The sequence below is a fragment of the Rattus norvegicus genome, chromosome 1 (genome assembly GCF_021556685.1).
Source record: "Rattus norvegicus strain SHRSP/BbbUtx chromosome 1, alternate assembly SHRSP_T2T, whole genome shotgun sequence".
NCBI classification, from domain to species: domain Eukaryota; kingdom Metazoa; phylum Chordata; class Mammalia; order Rodentia; family Muridae; genus Rattus; species Rattus norvegicus.
The window spans coordinates 159,317,535-159,343,181 of record NC_141534.1 but is presented as its reverse complement, the minus strand read 5'-3'; the positions used below and the strand labels follow the sequence as shown (position 1 = coordinate 159,343,181).

At 39.9% G+C, this 25,647-nt stretch overlaps 1 protein-coding gene and 1 long non-coding RNA gene across 4 annotated transcripts in view; one reads left to right on the top strand and one right to left on the bottom strand.

Moving 5' to 3' along the window:
• The window catches only part of Rab30 (RAB30, member RAS oncogene family), a 150,366-nt gene that overhangs the window by 94,675 nt on the left and 30,044 nt on the right, over positions 1-25,647 (bottom strand). For both annotated transcript variants that reach the window (XM_087558421.1, XM_087558411.1), the window contains exon 2: positions 19,600-19,655. The gene's annotated coding sequence lies outside the window, so the exon portion shown is untranslated. The remainder of the gene's footprint in view (positions 1-19,599; positions 19,656-25,647) is intronic.
• LOC100912031 (uncharacterized) lies at positions 136-11,020 on the top strand. Of its 2 annotated transcripts, XR_015651873.1 has the most exons (6): positions 136-200; positions 558-762; positions 1,051-2,624; positions 5,476-5,604; positions 8,616-8,860; positions 8,959-11,020. It is a non-coding gene; the product is annotated as an uncharacterized LOC100912031 (long non-coding RNA). The 2 variants fall into 2 exon arrangements; XR_015651872.1 differs by lacking the exon at positions 5,476-5,604 and having other exon boundaries at positions 1,051-1,521.

The following is a 25,647-nucleotide window of genomic DNA, read 5'->3' as shown; positions in this document are numbered from 1 at the left end:
CCATGCTCCAGAACTGTGCACTCTGGGATTTGTAGTCCTTTGAAGTCCGGGAGAGACGCAGAGGTTACAGCTGGAACTACAATACCCAGGATGCTCTGGTCAGAGCGCCTAGAAAGGGACCGGGCCGGCCGCCATATTGGAGCCCTGGAGCTGCGGCGGGCCAAGGCTTCGTGGGGCTCGTGGAGCTGAGAGGTGGCATGGTGAGAATGGTGAGGCGAGGATATAGAACTTATAGCCTCGCGCATCGGCTAGGACTAGACGGAGGCTACACTGGGGACCGGCAGGGCTGTCGTGCCAGAAATGGCATCGCAGGGATTGCACAAGGCCTCGCTACCCGGGGACACAGGGCGTCGTTTTACCTCTGAGCGTGTAGGACCCCCTTAGACTTCTTGGGCACTATCTGGGCAAAAGGTGTCTTTGTTGTGGTGTGGGAACTCGGGACGGCGGGCTTCGCCCCTGTAGGACGAAAAGCCAGCTCGCACCGTGAAAGTGGAGCCTAGGTTAATTTTTTTTTTTTGACTTGTCATTTTTCTCCATTCCCCGTGGTCTTTCCTCAGGTGTCTGACCCCTGCCCCAACCACTGAATTTTCGTTACGTCCTGGATTGCAAAGGACCTCAGAGCAATCTTTGGTAGATAACATGATCACGAAGGATTATAGCTTTGCCCTGATAATGACAAAGGAAGTATCTACCAGAAGAAGTTAGCACTTAATCTTTCTTACCCCACCAGCGAATGTAAACGACATTGAAAAGGGACTACAAGTAAGCAATCTTACTCGGACTGATGCTGAATGAACTAATGCTTGTATTCAAAGTTGATAACCATGGAAAACTTTTTTGTTACCTCTATATTAATTGTGCAAAATAATGTGTTTCGTTGTGACATCTTCATGCAAGTAATGTTAGTTAACACGTTCATCAACCCCTTCCCTTACCCACCAATGAAAATGCATTCAGATTACTTAAAGGACTTTGGAGCCTATTTGCTCTGCATCTCAAATTACACCTTTTCCCCAGTAACTAAAACAGTACTGTGTGTTTGTTTTTCAGGTTCTGAGGTTCACTAGAGAAAGATACTAGAAGACCTGCTGAGGGTCTCTGAGAAGTTAAAAATGCTGATATGCATAATTTGTGTATTTTATTTTTCCCTCCTGAGCTTTTCGAAGGAGATGCATAGCTTGGTGGTGAGGATTCACACAGCACGGTCAAGACCCTGGATTGGATCCCTGGCACTGGTTTGTTTGTATCAGTGAAAATACACACTGTGCCTTTGTTAGAAGTTAATAAAATTCAGCTGACATGTAGATCTTCCTTTCAAAAAGCTAGGCAGGCTGCTTTTAAAATTGCCAAAACACAATAGGAACCCTCAAAGATATATGGAGATGATGGTAGTTAATAGGCAGTTTTCAAAGACTTGGCTTATGTTGTGAGAAGCAGCCCCAGAAGTGGCAAAAGCCATTCTTGTGACTTCAGCAACCTAAAAACCTCAGAAATATGACGATTCTTCTACCTGTAATGATGGTAAGTACCAAAAAGGAAACAGTATTTACCGTTTCTCTTCTGCCCTTTGATTGAAATGTAGAAATGGTTCAGACTAATGAGTCTTTGTTTTAATAAGATATTTATATGAGTAATAACCTTAGCTTGAGTTATGTGGAAGACTGATGTATTGAAAGAAAATAACAGGTTGGATGAAAATAGTGTGAAAAATGGGGCCGATATAATGTGATGGGTTCTATAAATTTGTCATGTATTTGAAGTATTCTAGCCTTCTATATAATGGATAGTCAACCAAAATGTGTGGAAAAAATATCAGTGTCTTTTATAAACACTACAAATTAAGTCTTAACTTTCATAGGAAAAAAATTCCATATTCTTTAGAAACTTATGGGAAAACATTTTACCAGGAAAAAAAATGTATCTTTCAGACCTCTTTGATTATGGTAAATGCCACTCCCCATTTCCTTACATTGATACAGATAGGCACATCATTTAGCAAGTACGGTTTGGGGGTTTTTTATCTTTTTCCCTTGGAGTAAATCTTCATTTTACCTAATAAGAGAACTAAAATTTTTCATATTTTAGATATTCTTTCACATAGATTTTTGCTGCTGGATTTCCTACATGGTTTAAGTAAGGTAAATGGAACAAATGTCTCTCAAAATTTGAAATCTAAATGACATCAGATTTAAATTAATGACTACCTAGAAAAGCAAGCTTTCCTTATCTTAAGATCACATTTCTCAGATTTTAACAGGCTTGGATAATTAAAGGGGCACTAGAAAACATGTCTTTGCAAGAATATATGCTGATAAACTATATGTGTTAATAAATATAACCATTTCCAGAAATTCAGATATGCAGAAATGCTCATCTGCAACCAGTTTGGTAAGTGGGTATACATTCATAGGTCTTTGAGAATTTTTGATGATGCTGTCTGCAAGAATTTGCTATAAACTGGAATCTTCTGATTTGTATTTTTTTATACACAGCTTTATTGAAATGAAATTCACTTATACACTTCACCTATATAAAGAGTGCAATCCAATGGGTTTTAGTTTGCTCAGAGTTTGAGCTATCAACACAGTTATACAAAAAAAAAAAAACTATGCAAAACCGTTCTTGTAAGTATAAGAAAATAATTTAGAATGATGTTCTTCTAAAGTGGTACTATATAAAGCTTACTGTGGGTAATGTCTTAGAGTCCTTCAATTATAGTTGCAATACTGCAAGTAAATAGTATGTTCCTTGTATGTAATAAGTGACCTTTACTAGCAACAGATTATTGTGTAGCATAGATTACTGGCAGTTACATGATATAACACTGTCACAGTTGAGAATTCTTTAAGGGTGACGCATACTTAAATTGATTGCTTTCTTTTTCTGTGTGATTATCATGCTGGGCATTAGGTATGCCTTAATTGAATTTTAGTCCCTGAGTCTGTTCCATGTCCAGTGTTTATGTTTGTGTCTTTCTAAAACTTGACTTTATCTTTGCTTTAGAGATGACTCCTGAGCATTTTTTTCCAAGCTAGCATTGTTTCCCCATGAAGACTAAATTTTGTTATGTTTCATGTAAACTCTGAGTTAACAATATAGTGAAGAGTCACCAGATTTCAGGGTTTAAGGAATGAATGAATGGAATAGAGCAAAGCAGGTATCAAATGAAGATAAGCGGTTTGAATCTCTAAAAGATAAATCTTGGTAGGGGCAGGTAGAATTAAAAGGTTTATTTTAAGTGTTAGAAGCAACAACCTACTTATTTAAATATTTACTTTTAAATATTTATATACTTGAGTATTTTGCCATCAGAAGAGAGTGTCAGATTGCCGTGGAACTAGAGTTATAGGTGGTTTTGAGCCACCATGTGGGTGTTGGTAACTGAACTTGATCTTTTGAAAAGCAACAAGTGAACCAACTCTGTCCTCTCACAAGAGGATATATCCTCAGACTTTAGTTTCTTTTTTGGTTCTTTTTTTTCGGAGCTGGGGACCGAACCCAGGGCCTTGCGCTTCCTAGGTAAGCGCTCTACCACTGAGCTAAATCCCCAGCCCCCAGACTTTAGTTTCTTAATCCCCTCTTAGAAAGTAAAGTCTAGTCCTAAGTCGTGTACAGTGATCACGCCCTAAAGCAATCTGAGGACATTTAAACTTACTGGGGAAACCCAGCCAAAAAGGCAAAGAAAAGGATCTCTGAAATACTTTTGCAGTAATTTTCTTGCATAATACTCAGTGGTTTGGGTTTCTTTCTAAAACCCAGCACTGGAGGTAGAAAGAGGGAAAACTGTGACTTGGAGCCCAGCCTAGACTGTGTGGGGAATTCCTGTCAAACCAGGAAATTTTTTCATTGAATTCTTTTTCTTTTCATAATTGCCATTTTCAAGTCTTCGCTGCCCATATAACCAAACTTGTGTTTTGTGCATTTTATATGACACTACTCAAAAAAAAAAAAATGTTGTAAGCAGTGACCATGAACCTTACCTACTGAGTAATGTCATCCTAAAGTATGGTATTTACACTTCATTAATGCACATCAAACCCAAATGGGATCTTTAAAACCATTATTGGAGAGAGTATTAAATGTTCAGTGAATGTGACTGGTCTCTGTTACTGACAATCTGTGATTGTGTAGATATGAAAGATGCAAAAGGAGAGAAGCAACTGAAGGCGATGTTAGCCCTCTGTACATGTCATCAATCTAATTCTAACAGTTAAAAATTACAACTTTACATTGCCTGGAGTTATCTCATTACTTACCTGTTTTCTCTAGAGAGATAACTAGAAAGATAAGTGGGGGGGGGGGGGAATAACAGCAAAGACAGTAAGAGTACCATAGAATGAAAAACTAGAAATCAAGGTTCACTTGCCCCGAACATACACACATACCTTCCCCACCACCACCACCTTTTTTTTCCAGAGACAGATTTTCTTTATAGCTCTGGCTATCCTGGGGCTATCTGTGAAAACCAAGCTGGCCTGAAACTGACAGAGATACACCTCGCCACCCTTTCTTTTCTACTAAGCTAATTAGGTAACTAATAACTGTGAGGTGTTCCAGAATAAGTTTCAAGTTAAGTAGAAATAAGTTGGTGTTTCTTTGAGACAGGGTTTTTCTACATAGCCTTACCTGGCTGCTCTAGAACTCACTGTGTAGACCAGGCTGGCTTTGAACCCACAGAGATCCTACTGCCTCTGCCTCCCTAGGGCCAGGGTTACAGGCATGTACCACCATGCTGACAAAAAAATGAGTTTCTTATAGCCTGTCATGGCTGAGGTAAGTAAATTTTTAGAGGATAGATACTTCAGTACTGTGACAGAAGTGGCTTAAAAAGTATTTGACATGGGAAGTAATTCTATCATGCATGATAGAATATGTATGTCCCATCCATTTGGGAGATGTGATACGCAGATCCCTAAAGTCAGATGGGTCAGATGGCCGGCTTAAGGAATAACAAGTGTATGGGAACTCCAAAATCCAAAGTGCAAATAAGACTGTTTGATTGATGTAAAACTAAAGTATTTGTCAAGCCATTTCAGCTACTATACATCATGGTAGGTAAGTAGATACCTATGGTCACAATAGATCAGCAGAAAGTTGGTTTTGTCATCTAGTGTAGGCTTTAGCAATAGAAGGATGAGTCTCACTTTCATATGATGTTGGCATATTAATTCTGGGCTTTTACTGGTATAAAAATTATTTGCCTACTTCATTGAATTGTCCAAAGAATTAAGGAAGTATATGAAGAAAAGTACTTAATATTCCCAACGGCAGTATTGTGTATGATCTTAGGACAGAATCTGAGGGAAAAACAACTTTATGCACTAAGATCCACTAAACTAAAAGTTACCACTTTTAAGCATTAAAAGTTGACTTTCTGTATTATAAATCCATGTTCTTTCAGTTTTAACTGTCATCAATACTATATTTAGTAATACCCTATATAATATATAAAATCTCTGCATATACAATTTACAGTTAACCAGAAAACTTCCCATTAAAGATGGAAATAATGAGAGCATCTGAGTAATAACTACCCATTTGGGAGATGTGATATGCAGATCCCTAAAGAAAGACGGGTTGGATGGCCTGCTTAAAGACTGACAGGTATATGGGAACTCCACAATCCAAAGTGCAAAGAAGACTGTTAGTGTCTAGACCCTCCATTCCTGCACTGACTATGATGTCAGTTTAGAGGAGTGAGGTCTGAATCAGTCCTGAATTTTAAAATGATCTTAGCACATTACTAAGTTCGGAGACAGGCAGACAGATCTCTTGAATTCAAGGCCAACAGGAACTACATAATGAGATCCTGTCGTACAAAATAACCGAAAACACCAACATGAATAATTTACCACCAAAGTCAGATTTCTCCATATAGATGGTCCTAATTCACTTGAGTCCCCTGCCCCTACTAGACACCTATATTGACCCTATGGCTTTGTGTTTACAAATGCTTGTTTTGCCACTGAGTGATATGTCCAGTCCTAACTTTTTTTTTTCCTTTTTTCTTTTTTTCGGAGCTGGGGACCGAACCCAGGGCCTTGCGCTCGCTAGGCAAGCGCTCTACCACTGAGATAAATCCCGAACCCCCAGTCCTAACTCTTAATTGTAAGCCTAGTTCCCAGTGTGTCTCATCCTTGTTACAATTCCAAGACAGATACTAGAGCATTAGATACTCAGTGAAGCATATTGTCCAACCATGTAAGTAAGTGTTGTTTAGATTCAGTGGGTAGATAATATAATTACTTTAGGGAAATTGTAAATTGGGGATTATTAATGTGTTATTAAAACAAAGGTATTGAATAAGAAACTGCTCTATAATATACTTAATAGTGTCAATATTTGAACCACAGTTTGAACCAATTGTAAATTTTTTATTCAATAACAATTGTGTACTGAGCTTAAGGGCCTGGAGATACAATGATACCTGTGCCCCTCCAAGTCATGACATACCCTGTTTCAGTATCATGGATCCCCCCTCCCCTTTCTTTAAGTGTATAAAGTACAGTGGGTTAATTAAGGAAGAGAGTAATAGGGGTTGGGGATTTAGCTCAGCGGTAGAGCGCTTGCCTAGTGAGCGCAAGGCCCTGGGTTTGGTCCCCAGCTCCGGAAAAAAAAGAAAAAAAAAAAAGGAAGAGAGTAATAAATCTTAAATTTTTAATTGTTACAGAGAACTACATTTTTTTTTAAACTCTAGGTTATCAAGTAGTGTCCAGCAGACATATTTCAAAGTGCCTGCAGGAATGTTATAAGAAAATGTACTTCAAGACATTTACTGCTAATACTGTAATTTGTTTACATTAAGCATTTTTCTTTATTTTTAAAAAAATTTATTTATTTTATGTTTGTGAGTACACTGTTGCTGTGGACAGACACATCAGAAGGCACTGGATCCTATTACAGATGGCTGTGAACCCACAGATGTTTGCTAGGAATTGAACTCTTAACCGTAACCGCTAAGCTATCTCTCCAGCCCAGATTTTTTTCTTTATTATAAAAAGTACAAATAGAAAAACACAAAGCACACACTGAAATTTACCAAATTGTAATATTTTTCTTTGAGATTTTTTTAATTCATTTTGATCATCCTTTCCTCTTCCCAGATTACATTCAGATTTTAATAAAAGTCACTAAAAGTAAAGAATTAACTTATACCTAGTTTTGGGGTGCTGTCTATAAGCCTGGAATACCTTATGTTCATTGATAATTCTATGCTTAAAAACTTAATTCTAAGCTGGGTGGTGGTGATCCGTGCCTTTAATCCCAGCACTTGTTAGGGTTTAGTGTCAGGCAGGTGGATCTCTGAGTTCCAGGCTATCCTGATCTACTGACTAAGTTCTAGGACAGCCAGGACTACACAGAGAAAGTCTGTTGGGAGCAGGAGGGACCTTAATTCTATTAACTATTCTCATTACTGTACCTAAGGCCAATTAAGGCAAATTTAGTGGTACCTAGCACAGAGGAGGCTAGGGGAGTAGGATAGATACCAGCCTGTACAATATAAACCTTATCTCAACATTGAAAACATGGACCTCGTCCCGTTTAATTCAAAATACATATGAAATAAATTTAAGGGGCTGGAGAGGTGGCTCACTATGGGCTATCAGTCCTTTTTCAGGCGATCTAATTCTTTTGGCCTCTGGGTATCAAGCACACAATGCACAGACATAAGTGCACGTTGAGCTGGATGGTGGTGCACACACCTTTAGATGGATCTGAGTTTGAGACCAACCTGGTCTACAGAGCAAGTTCCATGAAAGCTAAGACTATACAGCAAAACCCTGTCTCAAACAAAATCTTTTTTAAAAAAAGAGGTGGGGGTTGGGGATTTAGTTCAGTGGTAGAGCGCTTGCCTAGCAAGCGCAAGGCCCTGATTCGGTCCCCAGCTCCGGGAAAAAAAAAAAAAGAATACATGAATTTAAGAAATCTTTCTTCGGGGCTGGGGATTTAGCTCAGTGGTAGAGCGCTTACCTAGGAAGCGCAAGGCCCTGGGTTCGGTCCCCAGCTCCAAAAAAAAAAAAAAGAAATCTTTCTTCAATGGTGAAACATCCATTTTAGAATCATCCATTTGTTTCTCACAGCTCCAGTACAGGTGTACTGAAAATGTGGGCCTGGCTATGTCTAGTACATCTGGTATATGTTTAGTGAGGGCTTAGTAACACAAGTACAGTGTTGGAGAATAGTAAATTCAAGGAGCTTCATGGAAGCAATACCTGGGATTACGCTGCTCAATAAGTAGACACTGAAGAGGTGGTTTCTAATATAAGAATATCAGCATTATACGGTTATAATCTCAACAGAGAACAAATAGTGACAGTTCATGTTTAGCTATCATTTTCATTGCTTGCTATAGGAGGTACCAGTTTTGAAATTTTAGCACAAGTCCAGGTAACTTAGCAGGTAAACCTGACTTGTTTCAACCCCCAGAACCCACCTTACAAGGAAAACCTCTGTAAAGTTGTTCTCTGACCTTATGTCTGCCAGCCTAAACTCACATATACATTATACACTAACACAATGTAAACCTTAAGAACAAGGGCGCCTGACAGTGTCCTTTAACAAGGAAAGGAGCTGAAAATATAACAGGTTTGTTTAACCTTAAATCCACTGCACAGGAACCGCTACTTGGATCAAGAAAAAGCAAAAAGAAAAATTACATTTTTGAGTATGTTTTCTGCACATATCCCAAAGAAGTGCAGCAACCATTGTCATACAGACCTGGTGACAAAATTCTGTTTAAAGCACACCATCTGTGCATGATTTCATTAAACATACCAGGACTTGGGAAGTTTGAGTTAAGAACTGGCTTGGGCATTCCAAGATCATATCTCAGAAAACATCCTGGATGCTGGGATTAAAGGTATGTACCACCATTCCTAGCTTAGAATTGCATACATTTTTAAGGCCTTAAATGTATATATTTATGCTATAGTAATTATCTCTATTTTGTCTTTACAGTGTAACCGTTGATGAACTCCACTCTCCGCGAAAAATAATACCAAGATTTTTGGAGTTCATAGCTCACAATTCAACAGTTCTTAATCCTTATACACATACAGAGAGATTTTCACATACTTGTCCAGAATGAAAAGCAATGTAGACAAAAAATTCTCTTTGAACAAACACAATAGTATAAGTGAAGAATGATTTCCAAGGCCCTCTGCTCCGCATAGGAACCTTAGATCAGAATCTGACCCTATCAGTACTGATACTACTTAACTGTGAGTGGTCCTTAGTAACAGGTACTGAGCTCAGTGATTCCTAATGTCAACCTAGCGGGACCTGGACTTGTTACAATACACACATAGACCACTGCTAAGTTCCAGGAGCTAAATACTGCCTCGTTGATCCTAAGCATATAGGATAAAGGGCTTTCCCTTCCAGAACAGTTAATATGCCTGGGCCATGTGTTACTGAAGTACAGCAGATCTATCACAGTTTTAAAAACAATGCTGTCTTTTTCTTTTCCTTTGGAGCTGGGGACCGAACCCAGGGCCTTGCACTTGCTAGGCAAGCGCTCTACCACTGAGCTAAATCCCCAACCCTAATACTGTCTTTTTAAGACAGGGTTTTACCTTATAGACTAGGTTGGCCCCAAATTTGGCAATCCATCTGCTTTTGCCTCCTGAGTGCTAGTATTATTTAAGGGGTTACTTTCTGTGGGTTGTAGGTATAGGTGAGTGCTGATGTCAGAGGAGGCCAGAGGTGCCAGATCTCCCTGTACCTAGTTAACTAAGTAACTATGAGGTACCCAACTTAGTTGTTGGGACCCAAACTTCAGCCGGATGATAGAACAACATTCACAGTTAACCAGTAGGCATCACCAATTCCTTGAGAGCTACATCCACTCCGTCTTCCTGGTCCTATTTTCCCGCACTCACCACCACCAGGTCTTGAGATGGATTGGATTAGCCTGTAATTTAGAACTCTGGTTGCCTTCCAAAAGCTGCGATTGCTGGCTTCTCTAACCAGCTTCTGGCTTCTGTTTTTGTTTAAAAAAATAAATAACTGGGTGTGGTGGTACGTGCTTTTAAGTCCTGGCACTGGGGACATGAAGGTAGGAGGATATTCAAGGTCAGCTTGGTGTAGAGTTTCCAGGACAGCCTGGCCTATATAAACTCAACCAGTTGTGTTTTTAAGACGGGATTTCTGTAACCCCATAGTATAATCATGCCATGTTTGTATATACAAGGCACTAATTTTGGTCTGTCAAAGAATCTGCTCTGTAGCCAGGCTGACCTCATGTTCTGGCCTGCCTCTGCCCACTGAGCGCTGGGAATAAAGGTGTGCACAGCCACCTCCCTCAGCCAATTTTTTAAGATAATTAGGAATGAATGTACCCTTTTATCACTTGACTAGAAAATGGTAGTCAACCAATAGAGGTAGGAAAATCTTCAAGATTTATAATGCCCTCTCTCCAAAAGCTAAGTACAAAATCATCTACTTTCTAACTCCTCTTTCCTGCAGCAAAAGACTTGTTCACACACCAGCAAGCTACAGCTAGCAGCCAGACGGTGTTACATGAATTGGGCCTTTTCTTCTGCTTCGCATGTACACAGTAGTTGTAGCATAGTTGGTAAATGAATATCTTGTTAAATATACAACTGGTGGATTGCTTAGTCCTTCAAAATTTGACCTAGCATTGGATGTAATAGACTAGTTTACAACAGGGACACATAGAACGGCCCATGTATTTAGAAGTAAAATCTTTTAGGGATGGGAAAGATGGCAGATCACTTAAGAGACCTTGCTCTTATAGAAGTCCCAGTACCTAAATTTGATGTCTCACAAATTTTGCAAAAGTTGCAGGAGATCTGACACCCTCTTGCCTCCATGTGCATCTGCATGAATGTGCTGCACGTATGCTCAATATATGTTAAGGTTTGTGTCATAATTCATTGAGTGCCATGACCTAAAAACATAGTTAAGTGTATCTTGTAAAGATGTGCCTACAAAATATCTCCAAAGTGAATGGATGAAAGACAGACCTGCCCTCAGTTTAATATATTTTTAGACTCAATCTAAAGTGCCTAGGTTGTGTGTGTGTGCCAACAAAAGACGTAGATTCTCTGGGTGGCTGTGAGTTCCAAGGTAAGTGCTGGAATGGGCTCTTAACCTCCTAATACACAATTTCAAATTTTAATGAGATCTGGGAGAGTAGTATAATCATGCCATGTTTGTATATACAAGGCACTAATTTTAGTCTTCAGATGGCTACATATATTGACTGGCTTTTAACTTACAAAGATCTACTTGCTTAATTATAGCTGTAGCAATTCATGAAAGGATATTAAGGGATCTGCATTTACACATTTTAACATTAAAACAACATGTAAGTAATGGGCTCTGTGATCAAATTCTACATAATTAAAAGCTCTGCCCTCTTATTTGTTGACATATTTGTGAAATAAACTACTGAGTCAGGGCTGCAGCTCAGTTGATAGTGTTTGCATGAAGCCCTGTATTTGCCTGCAGCACTCAAGAAATAAGACAGGAAGATCAGAAGTTCAAGTATTCCTCGCCTACATAGTGAGCTCAGAGTAAGCTACAGCTTAGGCTATAGGAAACTTTTTTTAAAAGACAAAAAAAAATACTAATAAGTTGTACAGTTCTTTTAAAAATTAGACCATTTCACATTCCCTTCTATACTCAAGATGTTTGTTTCTTCAGGAAATATTCATCGGATATCCACTAGGTGTCAGATAATTCAAAGGTAGATATTCTTGAGACACCAAGATAAACAGTTTCCATGAGAGCCTAGCAATCTTACAAAGAGTTTAACAGAAATAGATCTGCAAACCAAAAGTTGTATAAGTACTATCCTGTCATTCTAATGGAAGTATTAATTTTATACTATGATAATTCAATATCAATCCAAATACATGCTGGCCTAAGCTATGTATAAATGGTAAATATTAGATAAGTCAAGTGGCAAGACAGTGCTATGAATAGGAGGCTGGAGATAATAAGCTCAAGGTAAGCTTCCATGGAGGATTCTGGGAGTAAATATCAATTGAAGCCCATCACTTTTTCCTTACTCAGTCTGGTTTTCATTTTGCCTCCTTGGGCACTTGTACCCTATCTTAAATTTTTAGCATTGATCTTCATTCTCATCTATCCTAGGCCTTCCTACTAATTTGTCCATTTCCATTCCCTTGTTGGTGCCAGCTTTAACCTTGGGTGGAATAGATAGATATCCTGCTTCCAGAGAAGTAAAATGAATTTCTAAAGACATCTTCCCAGTAAGCGCTCCCATCAGGGATGAAATCTCTACCACTGCAAAGTTACACAGCAATGCCACGCTGGCTATCCTGAGCAAATGGAGGAGCACCAACAGTCTATAGAGCTCCTTTTTCTGTTTCTTTTAAAATCTTATTTTTTTTAAATTGACATTCAGTTTCACCCTCTTGCTACATGGTCCTATAAATTTTCATAAAAACAAGTCATAAAAGTGCCACCACACTCAAGGTCCAGAGCAGCTTCATCACACAGAAGTCTCATGTCACCCCAAAACTTTTGTGGTTTAAAGTCATTTTCCAGAAAGCCATATTTGAATGATCCTTTATTTGTATTTTTTAACATAACATTCAATTATACCAGTTTCCTATCAACTATTAGACATTGGATCAATGATCATATTTGCCAATTGTCCATTCCCACTAATAGTTCCCATGGCTTCCACTGCACCTTTTTGGTTTTTTGGTTTTCTTGATTGGTGGTTTGGTTTGGTTTGGTTTGTGGTGTGTGTGTGTGTGTGTTGGATTTGGTTTTTGCCAGACTTTGTTCATTTTCAGCCTGAAGCATCACCATTTGTGTTTGACCATCCTGAAACATGTCTTAACTTTTTAACATCAGGTTCTCATTGCTATTCTGTTCTCTGTGTATTTTCCATAAGGTGTATTTTAAGGAAACTGCTTAAGGGTTGGTGATTTAGCTCAGTGGTAGAGCAAGCACAAGGCCCTGGGTTCGGTTCCCAGCTCCGGGGAGTGGGGGGGGCTGCTTAAGAACATCAAGCATCTTTCTGTACAGTATTATGTGGCACATCCCCATACCCAATCCCATCAGGTCAGTAATCTTTAGCAAATTCACCATGACAGTACCTCCAGACCACAGTACTTCAGCCCTCTCTGTCCCTAGTAATCTAGATAACACTATGTAGACCAGATTGACCTCAAACTCAGTGATTGACCTGCCTCCTGACTGGATTAAAGGCATGTGTCACCATGCCCAACATTCCTCATGTCTTTTGGAGTTAAGACAATGACTTCTGTGGCATACAGATAAGGAAAGAGAACAGCATATTTTTGCTACCCATTGTTAACTCCTAATTTAAGCTTCTGGGTGTAAGGGGGAAGTAAGATCTGTGAAAGGCAAAGGATATATTTATTGGGTTATAATTTAACCATTAGATACAGAATGGAAATCAGAATTTGGAAAGAAAATAGTGTCTGGCCATGGCATAGCGCTCTCTCTCTCTCTCTCTCTCTCTCTCTCTCTCTCTCTCTCTCTCTCTCTCTCTCTCTCTCTGTGTGTGTGTGTGTGTGTGTGTGTGTGTGTGTGTGTGTGTGTGTGATGTTTTGAGTAAAACCAGATTCTCAGAGGAATGAAAGAGATAAGTCCTGAAGAAGAGTAGCCTCTAAATCTTTACACAGCCATATTCTTAACTGCCGGTAACTTCTTTTTTTGTGTTGGTTAATTTTCCTGCCTCTTTTAAAATGTCTTGAAAAGGTCCAATTTGGTTTGCTTTTGATGCAAGGTCTCACTTATATTGGTTTCAAACTCATGATTCTTCTGTCTCTGTTCCCAAATGTGCTGTTGTAGGTATGTGCCGCCAAGACTGGCTTGTCTTCTAAATTTAACTAGAGATAAAAATCAATGAAATTCTAACATAATCTCTTTAAATTACATGTGATTGGATCTAAATAACAGATCTAACTTGAAGTTAGTAGAGGCAGCTCAACTGACTCTCAGTCACGTTTCCATAATCTGAGTTCTGTTGGATCTACAGCTACTGACATTCTTTTTATATTCTTATGTCTAAAGGTTCTGTTTTTCTGATTTTTTTTTTTTTTTTTATTCAGACAGGTTTCTTTGTGTAGCTTTGGCTGTCCTGGAACTAGCTCGGTAGACCAGGCTGGCCTTGAATTTAGAGAGATCTCTCCTCCTCCCTCTCAAGTGCTAGAATTAAACATTCGTACCACTACTACCTGACAAATTTAGTACCTTTTATGTGCCAAATGTTGGGCCTTTAGCCCACATTATTTAAGGATTTTTATAGTTTGCCATGGGTGTACAAACATGGAGAAATGATACCATGCATTCTTTCCTATCCGGGATAACATATTCTCACAGCAAAGGCTCATTTATGACTTGTTATGGGAGGATGCATGTGACATGATAAATGAAAGTAACATTTGAAGCTTACCATGTGTTAGATACTTTATACATGGAATACTTTTGTGTTGTTACTGTTTTAAGATAGGCAGCTCTCTCAAACCCAAGTTGGCCTTAAGTTTAAGGAATCCACCTGCCTTTGCCTCAGTGAGTGCTGGGATTAAAGACTGTTTTGCCCCAGGGTACATGGTACATACCTTCACTCATTGAGATAAACAGATTTCACAAAAGAACCCTGCATTATATTAGAAACAACATAACTTTAAAAAACAAACATACTATAAATCTCTTAAATGTCTTGTCCTGTACTAGAGGTGGAAACAAGGCGAGGTAGATACTCTCTCCACTTTTTATCTTTAGACAGTTCTTCACTCAGTTGGTCATAGGTCAGAAATTTCCTCAGACAGATCTTGAACTTGTAGCCCTACTGCTTAAGACTCTTGAGAGGCTAAGATTACTGGCCTGTGCCACCAGACCCAGCTCAGTCACTAGACCAGTTCAGAATATTTATTTCTACTGACCTCCACTTTAAGGACAAAGACAGTGTGGTGCCACTACATAGTGTTGAAAAAGTCAGGATTTTCTAGGGTTCTAGATATTTTTTAAAGAAATTTATGCGTACAAACTAATGGATTTCACTATCAGCATTTCTGCACGTGTGTGTGTGTGTGTGTGTGTGTGTGTGTGATTATCCCTCATTCTATTTTATCCCTCTATCTTGCCCACCTCCATTCTCCCTATTCCCCCTCAGGCTGATACTCCTAAAATAGTTCCCCCTTCTGTTTTCATATTTCATGTATTTTATATCATGTCAAATATTCTATTCTTCCACTTAAGATCCACCCTCATGATCTCCTAAACATCTCTGTTTTGTTGGAGACAAGATATCATGTACCTTTGAAGTATACAGTTTTACAGATAAAGAAATGAAGACTGCCCACACATAGACAGCATATTTTGGGCTTTGTAATAAGTGATCACTCTTGTTTTCTACCTTCTGAAATCCAGTTGGAATCCTTTAGATCTGCCCCTCTGACATTTTATTTGGATGAACAATGGTGACAAAAAAACAATTATCTTGCTTTATAGTGGATAAAAATGGCAGGTAAAGCAAATACTCTACTTTGAATATGGCATGCCCCATTAAGTTGTGAGGATTAATCTGATTAAAAGAAAACAGTGAGTGGTACTACGAGGTGCATGCTTTCTCATGACCCGTTTGGCCGTCCTGTAGTAACATTTTTGGAGATTCTGGAACTTTTGGTTTCTTTGAAAAAAAAAAAAGGAAAAACGTGCTTTTGTTTTAATCCTAGGTTAGGGATGTGGGGCTGCTTCAGACTGTTTGCAGCTACTGTCCATGATTTGCCTCATGATTTAGCACAAGCAGATCTAGGTTTTGCCGGTTGCAGATAATTTCTGCAATGGTGTGACATTAGGAATTCTGGGAACTTTAGAGAAGATACATAAATGCAAGAGCCCCAAGAGACAGGGTTAGTGGTTGTTGGTCATTTAGGGAGGTTGGTTTCAGTTGTTAGTAGCCTTGGTCAAAGAGGAAACAAAAGTTAAATTCACGTCTCCTCCCACACACACCTCTCTTCATCTTTCTTCCTCCTCCTCACCTTTCTCCTCTCTCCATGTTTCTCTCCTATCTACTGTTAAGGGGTGAAACTGAAGGGTATAAAGGATGGGGAAAAGAACCCACAAAATAGCGAAGACCAGCTACAACCTCCCTCCCCTTGCCACGGAATACTTACTGCAGTTTAACCAGAGCAGCTATCTGCTTACTGAAGCTGGAGAAGCATTTGCCTATGAGAACAAGACTGTAGCTCAAGTACATCTATGGTGGAAGAATCCAATTTGTTTACTGTTCATAAAGTATGGAACAGGGAGTCTGCTGACCAAAGGGACTCAAGCTCTAAGCACTTGATATGTGCCAGGACCTTTTTAATTTTCACACCACCTGTATGTGGAGAATGCTAGGATCTCATTCACACGCTCTGGGCTGCACAGCACAGCAAAACAATGCTTACTGTGGCTAAAGTCACTGTCCCAAGGGCCTTTAATGCATTTCCTATTTGTTTTTCTCACTTGATCGTTCTAAACAGCTCAGTAAGAGGCTTAATATTGTCACCCCCAACTTGATAATAAGAAAACTAAAATGTAAAGTTATTCAATTTGCACAACAATAATGCAAAGGTGGGACTTTGACCCCTGGCTGATTTGACTCCAGAGTCTATAATCAACCTCAGTATTATCCTTGAAACATTCAGAATTGTCATCATCATTTGTAAAGTAAGTGTGGCTGTCACTTCTGTTGTCTGGGAAGCACTCAGGGGAATCAGTGTGCCCTTTGAGACTTGATGCCTTCCATCTCAGAAGAATCCTTGTGGTAAGATCAGATTGGAAGGATATGGCAGGCTAAGGAAGGCAGAGGTGGTGTAGTCAGACCAGTTTAGGAACTGATTACATCTGAGCCTCTGGCCCTCTTGCCGGCCAGCTGACTCAGAGAAGGCAGATGGGCCAGTGCCTGGGCAGGATGATTTCAAGGCTGTATACTTCAAAGGATCTCATTCCTGGCACTGCTGTGCACATTGCTTTCTAGAGGGCACAGCCTTTTGGGGGAGGTAATGCTAGAGTCTCTAGGAGGTATTTGTAAACGCCCTAGGCAGTGTTTGCTCTGATTTCAAATGTATAAGGCTTATTTGGGGCTGGCCAATAAGAACCACAAGGCCAGCTCTAAGCGGGGATGAAACTTGATTATTTAAACCCTTAATCTGCAGGCAACAAGTTTGTGAGTTCCAGAGTCAGAAAGTCCTGGGTTCTAGTTGTTTTAGCATTCGATTGTACATAATTACTAGAACTCAGTTTTCTTATGTGTGACATTCAAATTTTTATTTTTTGAGGCAGATCTTGCTAGATAGCTGGCTGACATGAATAAACCGTAGAACAAACTGGCTTTAGATTTGGAATGATCTTCCTATGTTTGTGCTAAGATTATAGTATACCCCACATGTGCCTGGCTGAAATTGACCTTTTATCAGTCCCTCATATGGTTGTGAATATTAAAGAAAAATGAGTAGAACTTGCTAGGTAGGGTATCTGACACAGTAAACAGACTTTATTCAATGGAAAGTCATATTTGGCAAGAGAATCTTACAGCTTTAAAAAGTAAATCATTCTTTTACTGAACAAACATCCAAAGCGGGATGTAGTGTTTTAGGTAAGAAAAATTATGAAAATAACCTCTACTGAGCACCTAAAAATGAACTATGTACTTTATTTCAGGGCCTGTCATTTGGTTAGGAAGTGTTTTTCAGATGGCATAGTAGCCTAAGAAAGACTTAGTAACATAGCTAAGGTCAGTCTGTACTACAGTCTATGGATTTTTCTTAAGATATATATTGTTGTCTTCAGACACACCAGAAGAGGGCATCAGATCTCATTACAGATGGTTGTGAGCCACCATGTGGTTGTTGGGAATTGAACTCAGGACCTCTGGAAGAGCAGTTAGTGCTCTTAACCACTGAGCCATCTCTCCACTCCCAAAGTCTATGAATTAAGCAGGCTTATCTCCAGCAGAGCTTGTTATTTAGCAGGCAGGCAGACACAGTCAAGAAATTGCTTTCAGGGGGTCGGGGATTTAGCTCAGTGGTAGAGCGCTTGCCTAGCAAGCACAAGGCCCTGGGTTCGGTCCTCAGCTCTGGAAAAACAAACAAACAAAAAAAGAAAATGCTTTCAGATATATTGTTGCAGTTTTATGCTGCACTTTTAGGTGCACAGGGCAGAAAACGTGAACCCTACAGGTAGAGTGATGGGGATCTCAGCCCAGGAATCAGTGCTCACAGTAGACTTTGGGTGGGAAGTCCCATTATGTGGTTTAAAACTTTAATCCCCAACTCCGGTTTAAAACTTTTTAAAGTTACATTTGTTTTGGATTGTTTTGTTCTTGTGCTGGTGGTGGTTTTATGGCTTTTTGGTGGTGGGGGGGGGGGGGTTCCACTGCACATATGTGGAGGTTAGAAGAAAATGTGCAGGAATCAGTTTTGTTCTTCCACTATGCAGTTTGGCCCAGTAGTCAAACTCAGGTTGTTAGGGTTAGGGAGAAGTGCCTTTACCCCCCAGAACCATCTCACTGGGTCTGCCCAACAGTAAAGGAAAAGATCAGAGGGAGTTCTTTCTAGGACTTCTCACAGAACAGTTTGTAGATCCAGCATTAGTATAATTGCAGCAAATTCTCTAATTCCAGACCAAGAAAATGTCTCCAAAGAGATCAAATTATGTTGTTTATTTGAGGTAAAATAGTGGAAGTCATGAGATATGTATATATCTGCATCAAAATCACCTCTACTTCCTCGGGCTTAAGAACTAAACCTGATATTGATATAGAGTCTCACAATTTTAATTTTTTTGGTAGGGGAAGCTTCAAGATAGGGTTTCGTTATGTATCCTTGGGGACTTTCCTGAAACTCACACTGTAGATCAGGCTGGTCTCATCGAATTAGAGATCAGCATGGCTCTACTTCCCAAGGCCTGGGATTAAAGGTTTGCACCACCACCACCACCACCAGGTTAGCATGGGACTCTTACTGTTCGTGGTTACTATTCCTGAATAACACTGCATTCATATACTAGACACTTAGCTGGTAAAAGGTAGACAGTATTTAAATCAATAATGTCAAATTAATTTTAACATATACCCACAATATGTGTAAGATACATCTCATCTCAAATTATAGGTACTTTTGTAGGTAACATGTTATAAAATGTAGGCAAAAACATTTTAAATAGGTAGAATAAAGTTGGAATAGGTGTGTGTACCATGCACCCAACAAGAAGAGGCTCACTGTGAGTTCAAGGATGCCTGGAATTGAGTGAGGACTTCAGTGAGATCGTCAATTAGGTCTGTAACCCCAGCTATTTGGGAGGCTGAGGCAGGAGGCTAAAAAAAGCTTCAGACCAGTGTGGCAACTTAGCATGGCCATCTCAAAATAAAAAAGTTAGTTTGTGAAAGGACACTGGCAATGTAGCTCAAGGCAGAGTGCGTGCCTAGCATGCATAAGGTTCTAAGTTCAACTGCCCAGCACTGCAAAAGAGCAGAAAAGCAAAGCTCCTACAGAGTATGCCAACCTCAATCCAAATGAGTGGAAAATTTGTTGGTTAGTACTTAAATAGGAGACATAAGTAGAAGTTACCTTCGTACCATACCTTACTGCCTTATCTTGTACACTCCACTTAGAAATCAGTTGTCCAAGTCACAGGACCTGCAGTTATATAGTAGGAATAACATCCTTAGCAAACACTGGTTCAGATTCTTTTATTACTGGCAAATAATAAGGGCATAGTAAGATTTATGAGGAAATCCAAAGAAATGTGACTGAGCTTAAAATAGAAAAACCTGGATTGGTCAGTAATTTCAAAGAAATACTAGATTTAACGTTCATTCTGCTATTTACTACACATGCAACTCTGGGAAAGTAGCAACCTTTTGGCATATGGTTTGCTGTGTGTGTGTGTGTGTGTGTGTGTGTGTGTGTGTGTGTGTGTGTGTGTGTAATGAAAATAATTGGTACTATAACTAGCTCACTGGCTCACTGGGGAGTATAACATGATAAAAACTAAAGCCTTGCTCCAGGTACAAAGATGCTGAGCCAAACTTTTTTTCCCCCCGGAGCTGGGAACTGAACCCAGGGCCTTGCGCTTGCTAGGCAAGCACTCTACCACTGAGCTAAAATCCCCAACCCCTGAGCCAAACTTTTGAAAGCATCCATTTAATCTTCAATATATTGCAGGTGCTCGTCACCCCCCACACTGACTCAGTTCTCAGGTGTCGCTCCACCTCATGCCTACTCTGTCTCTTAAGGATTAGCTACTCAGTGAAGTCTGTCTTTTTATAGATTAACTGTACACTAAAGTTAACTAGGAATACAGAAACCCCTTCCTGAACACAGCCTAGTTTCAAGTTATAGGAAATCACACCTGCAGGGGCACTTGCTAGAAATCCTCACCACAGCAAAAGCCAAATACAAGTCACTTTAATGAGCACCGAAACTTTGATCATTTATGTCTCCTTTAGATCCAGTAGACAGCACCTCTCTCCACCTTCTGTGAATTAGATTAGAAGTACACAGCCCACAACCTAGAAACAGTTTCTTTTTAAAAGATCCCACCTGTCAGGAATACACATAAAGAATCTCCCTAAAGTCAAGGATAATTGCTGGAAGGAGGGAGCATACCCTCTCCAGCAGGCAGTTTCGTTGCTAATAAAGCTCTTTCTCTTCACTCTGCCTCTTGTTGCTGAGACTGAGTGGCAGCCAAGCAAACATTGTGTGGTTACACCACCAGTGAGCAGAGGCTGACTAGTTAGTCAAAACAGTTTCCTTTTCAACCTGACCACACAGAAAGACGAGCTTCTCTTGCAGGTAGACCAGCCCCAGCCACATTACTGGTTCTATCACTAGCATGGTAGTAGCAGTGATCAGTAGCACCTCCAGGCCTGGCTCAGGCATGGACCAGCCTCTGCTCCATACTCACACCTCCTTCTGTCATGGAATTCAACAGAACCCTTGAGTGTATCCTGTCTCCTCTGCTTAACTCCAGCATGCTCTGCACTGTCCTGTGCCTTTTTTTTTTTTCTTAGATAGTTTCTCGTGGTGTAACCCACTTGGATTAAAACTCAAATGCTCCTGTTTCCAACTTCCTAGTGTTGAGACTACCGGGACACATTAAGCTACAGATATTAACTCTTGGGTGAAATCAGTGAGGTGGGGGAGTTGTCTGTTATGTCAGGCAGTTGAGAGTTGTCTACCCCTTTGCAAAAGAGCATTTGAAGACAGGTTTTTTTCTATCCAGATTTGATCCTTAGGACAGCCTCACTGAGAAAGAGTTTGTATCATTACCCTTACATACTTGACGAAGCTAAAGTTCTTTAAGGCTGATACCAGATAAATGCATAGTCAACCATAGAGCAGGAGCCAATGCTAAGCTTTTTCTGATTTTCATATGAAAGTCAATACTTTCTCCCACATAAAAGTATGTTTTAGACAGCTGGAGAGAGAGCAATTAAGAGTGCTTACTGCTTTGCAGAGGACCTGAATTCAGGTCCCAGCCCTCTCATCAGACAGCTCACAGCTGCCTGTCACTGCAGCTGAAAGGGATCTGTCTCCAGAGTCACCCAATGCACAAACTCATACAGACATCATTTTTTAAAATTGATTTTTAAAGTCTTGTTTATGACAAAGCTCTGTTCTATTGTAGACATCAGGCCAAGTACAATGTCTTGTGACTTTAGGAGTATGGGAGAGCTGTGCAACCTTTTTTCTATTCCCAAATAATTGAGTTTCTTTGGGGATTGTATTTTCACATCTTAAGCAAAGAAGGTAAGGCAAAAAAAAAAAAGGTAGAAAATGAATTTTAAAGTATTTGCCTCACATATTGGCAGTTATTTTAGACACATACAACCTCTCCTTTACCTGTGAAGCTGAAATAATCCATTTTTCTGTCAGATCTTGGAAGATTAAATGAATAGAATAGAAAGGCTTCAGTACAATGCCTATTATGTGATCGATAAATGCTAGGCATTGCTATTAATAGATTATATCACCAAAGGATAATCCTACAGGCAATAAAATCCAAGCCCCCAGGAATGGGCAGGGAGGCATAATGCCAAACTGATCATGGTCCTCCTTTTCTGGGGCATTTGTAGTTATTCTCAATGATAATGCTATTCCTGTAGAACTTTTGAGAACAGAAATACCCCACTCTAGGAATGAGGCATTTTGGTTCGTAGCATGGGAATCACAAGAAAGGCCACTGTTTGTATAGTATCTCTTTTGTTTATACTATGTCTAAACGTTTATGTCTAAATGTATGGTTGGTTTGCCTGCATGTGTCATGTATCCTCTCTCTCTCTCTCTCTCTCTCTCTCTCTCTCTCTCTCTCTCTCTCTCTGTGTGTGTGTGTGTGTGTGTGTGTGTGTGTGTGTGTGTGTTCCTGAGATGTCAGAAGAAGACAATAGGTCCCATAGAGCTGGAGGTGTTGGAAGAGCAGCCAGGAATGCTCACGTCACATGTACATCTCTCATGTACAGCTATTTGAGATTCACTAAGATCCTGTAAGTGTCTGGCCTGTAGTGCTTCTTCCAGGAAAGTGCCATAGCCTTCCATCTCTACAACTTCACTCCAAGTACACCTTTCTCTTTTATAACTTCTGTCCTCTGCCCCCTTATAATTTGGTCTTACTCTAATGTAAAATTTGCTTTAATACATAGAGTAATGGTAATAAAAATAGTAGACAAGTTGGAGAAAAACATAATGTATCTGGATGCCACCTTCCCACTCCTCTTCCCATGCAGCTCTCATTATTTCACGCACTACTTACTCAGTCTCAAAGTCAAGCCACCTTTAATGGTCCATAACCACCCATTTCAAGCCAGCCCATCAAAAGAAGCCCATTTAGTGCAGGTGGACTACTGCTACATGTGCTCTTTTCCCTCAGGATATGGCCAGGCTACTCAGGGAGAAAAGATCTTATAAGGAATATTGAGGTTTCATTCGTGGAACTTAATGCATCAAGACAAATGCCTATTGTCCTCTTACTACTAGTAGGGACTCTGGTTCTTCATTGATAATCAGATCTTGCCTTAAAGACTGTCCAAGTTGGGTTCCTCAGAAAATTGGACATTGAACTACCTGAAGACCCAGCTATACCTCTCTTAGGCATATACCCAAAAGATGCCCCAACATATAAAAAAGACACGTGCTCCACAATGTTCATAACAGCCTTATTTATAATAGCCAGAAGCTGGAAAGAACCCAGATGCCCTTCAACAAAGGAATGGATACAGAAAATGTGGTACATCTACACAATGGGATATTACTCAGCTATCAAAAACAATGACTTTATGAAATTCATAGGCAAATGGATGGATCTGGAAAATATCATCCTGAGTGAGGTAACCCAATCACAGAGGAACACACATGGTATGCACTCATTGATAAGTGGCTATTAGCCCAAATGCTTGAATTGCCCTAGATGCCTAGAACAAATGAAACTCAAGACGGATGACCAAAATTCGAATGCTTCACTCCTTCTTTAAAAGGGGAACAAGAATACCCTTGGCAGGGAATAGGGAGGTAAAGATTAAAACAGAGGCAGAAGGAACACCCATTCAGGACCTGTCCCACATGTGGCCCATACATATACAGCCACCCAATTAGGTAAGATGGATGAAGCAAAGAAGTGCAGGCCGACAGGAGCCGGATGTAGATCGCTCCTGAGAGACACAGCCAGAATACAGCAAATACATAGGCGAATGCCAGCAGCAAACCACTGAACTAAGAACAGGACCCCCGTTGAAGGAATCAGAGAAAGGACTGAAAGAGCTTGAAGGGGTTCGAGACCCCATATGTACAACAATGCTAAGCAACCAGAGCTCCAGGGACTAAGCCACTACCTAAAGACTATACATGGACTGACCCTGGACTCTGACCTCATAGGTAGCAATGAATATCCTAGTAAGGGCACCAGTGGAAGGGGAAGCCCTTGGTCCTGCCAAGACAGAACCCCGAGTGAACGTAATTGTTGGGGGAAGGGCAGTAATGGGGGGAGGATGGGGAGGGGAACACCCATATAGAGGGGGAGGGGTTAGGGGGATATTTGCCCAGAAACCGGGAAAGGGAATAACATTCGAAATGTAAATAAGAAATACTCAAGTTAATAAAAAAAAATAGAGAAAAAACATCGGGTGCCAATAAATCCAATACTCGATAACTCAAGGACAAAAGCAGAATGTCCTTTTTAGTGGACTTGTCTCATAATCACCGGGCAAAGGAAAAATAATTCAATGAAAAAATATGTCTAACATGGCATTGTCAGTTGCAAAATCATCACTTCTATTGATTTCAATAAAATCCCTGTTGACGATGAAAAAAAAAAAGACTGTCCAAGTTGTTTTCTTTAATTGCTTAACCTTTTATTCATCCATTCAATAGATACTCTGTGTATTTGTGTGTGTGTGTGTGTGTGTGTGTGTGTGTGTGTGTGCGTGTGTGTGCGCGCAAGAGGGAGAAGAAGAAAGAGGGAAGAAGGGAGAGAGAGCACGCATGTACATATATTGTGCAGACAAAGGCTTAGAAAGCAACCTCAGGTCTACATTTTTTTTTTGAGACAAGTCTCTCACTACTGTCCTGGTAACCAGTGAATGCCACAGATCTGCCTGTTTTCACCCTAGTGTTGGAATTATAAACACATTCTACTATAGCTGACCTTTTGTTCATGTGGGTTCTGAAGATCTGTTCCTTATTCTCACAAGGCAAGTGCTTTACCAACTGTCTCCCATCCCCCCATGATTTATTTAATAAACATTTAATAAGCAAACAATATGTGCCAGGCCTCTGCTAGATCTTAAGGGCTTATAAACAAAGACACACTAATCCATTCCTCATGGAGCTTACACTTTAGGAAGGTAGAGAAATACACATATCAAATAGGAAGTTCTTTAGAAATGTTTGAGGGAAATATGTAAGAGAGTAATTGGGCTGGGTATGGTGGTACACACATAACCCAAGCACATGGGAGGCTAAGGAGCAGGATCTTAAGTTCAGTACCTTCCTGGGCTACAGAATGAGACCTTTTCTCAAAACTATAGAAAAAAATAGTAAAAGGAGAGCAAGAGAGGCAAGTGTAGAAGCACGTGGTCAGAGTGGACCTAGCCTCTGAAGCATTTAGATGGAGCCTGAAGGATAAGAATGAGTCATTGTTACCATTATCATTTATTATCATTATTATTATTATTAGGTTTGTTTTTGTTGTTGATTTTTGTTTTGCTTAGTTTTTCAAGACAGGGTTTCTCTGTGTAGCCTGACTGTAAATCAGGCTGACCTTAAATTCAAGAGATCTTCCTGCCTCCATTTCCTGAGTTCTGGGATTAAAGGCCTGCAACACCAAGCCCAGCCAAGACTCAGTCAGTTATAGAAAGATCCCCCAAAGAACTTTCTCAGCACTGCAAAAAACAAATGCAAATCCCTAAGCCAGAGCCCCAACATCAAAGCCCACACAACATAGTTTCTAAGCCTGTGGGTTGGAGAAGAGCTTGCTATGATCAGTGAATTGAAAGGGGTCTGAAATGAGAACAGAGAGGCTAAAAGAAAACAACCTAAGCCTGGACTGGGAATTTTACTGTATAGTTTATTACTCTACATGAATTGGATGCTTCATGTGTGCAGGTACTATTCCAAATACTGTACATGCAGTAGT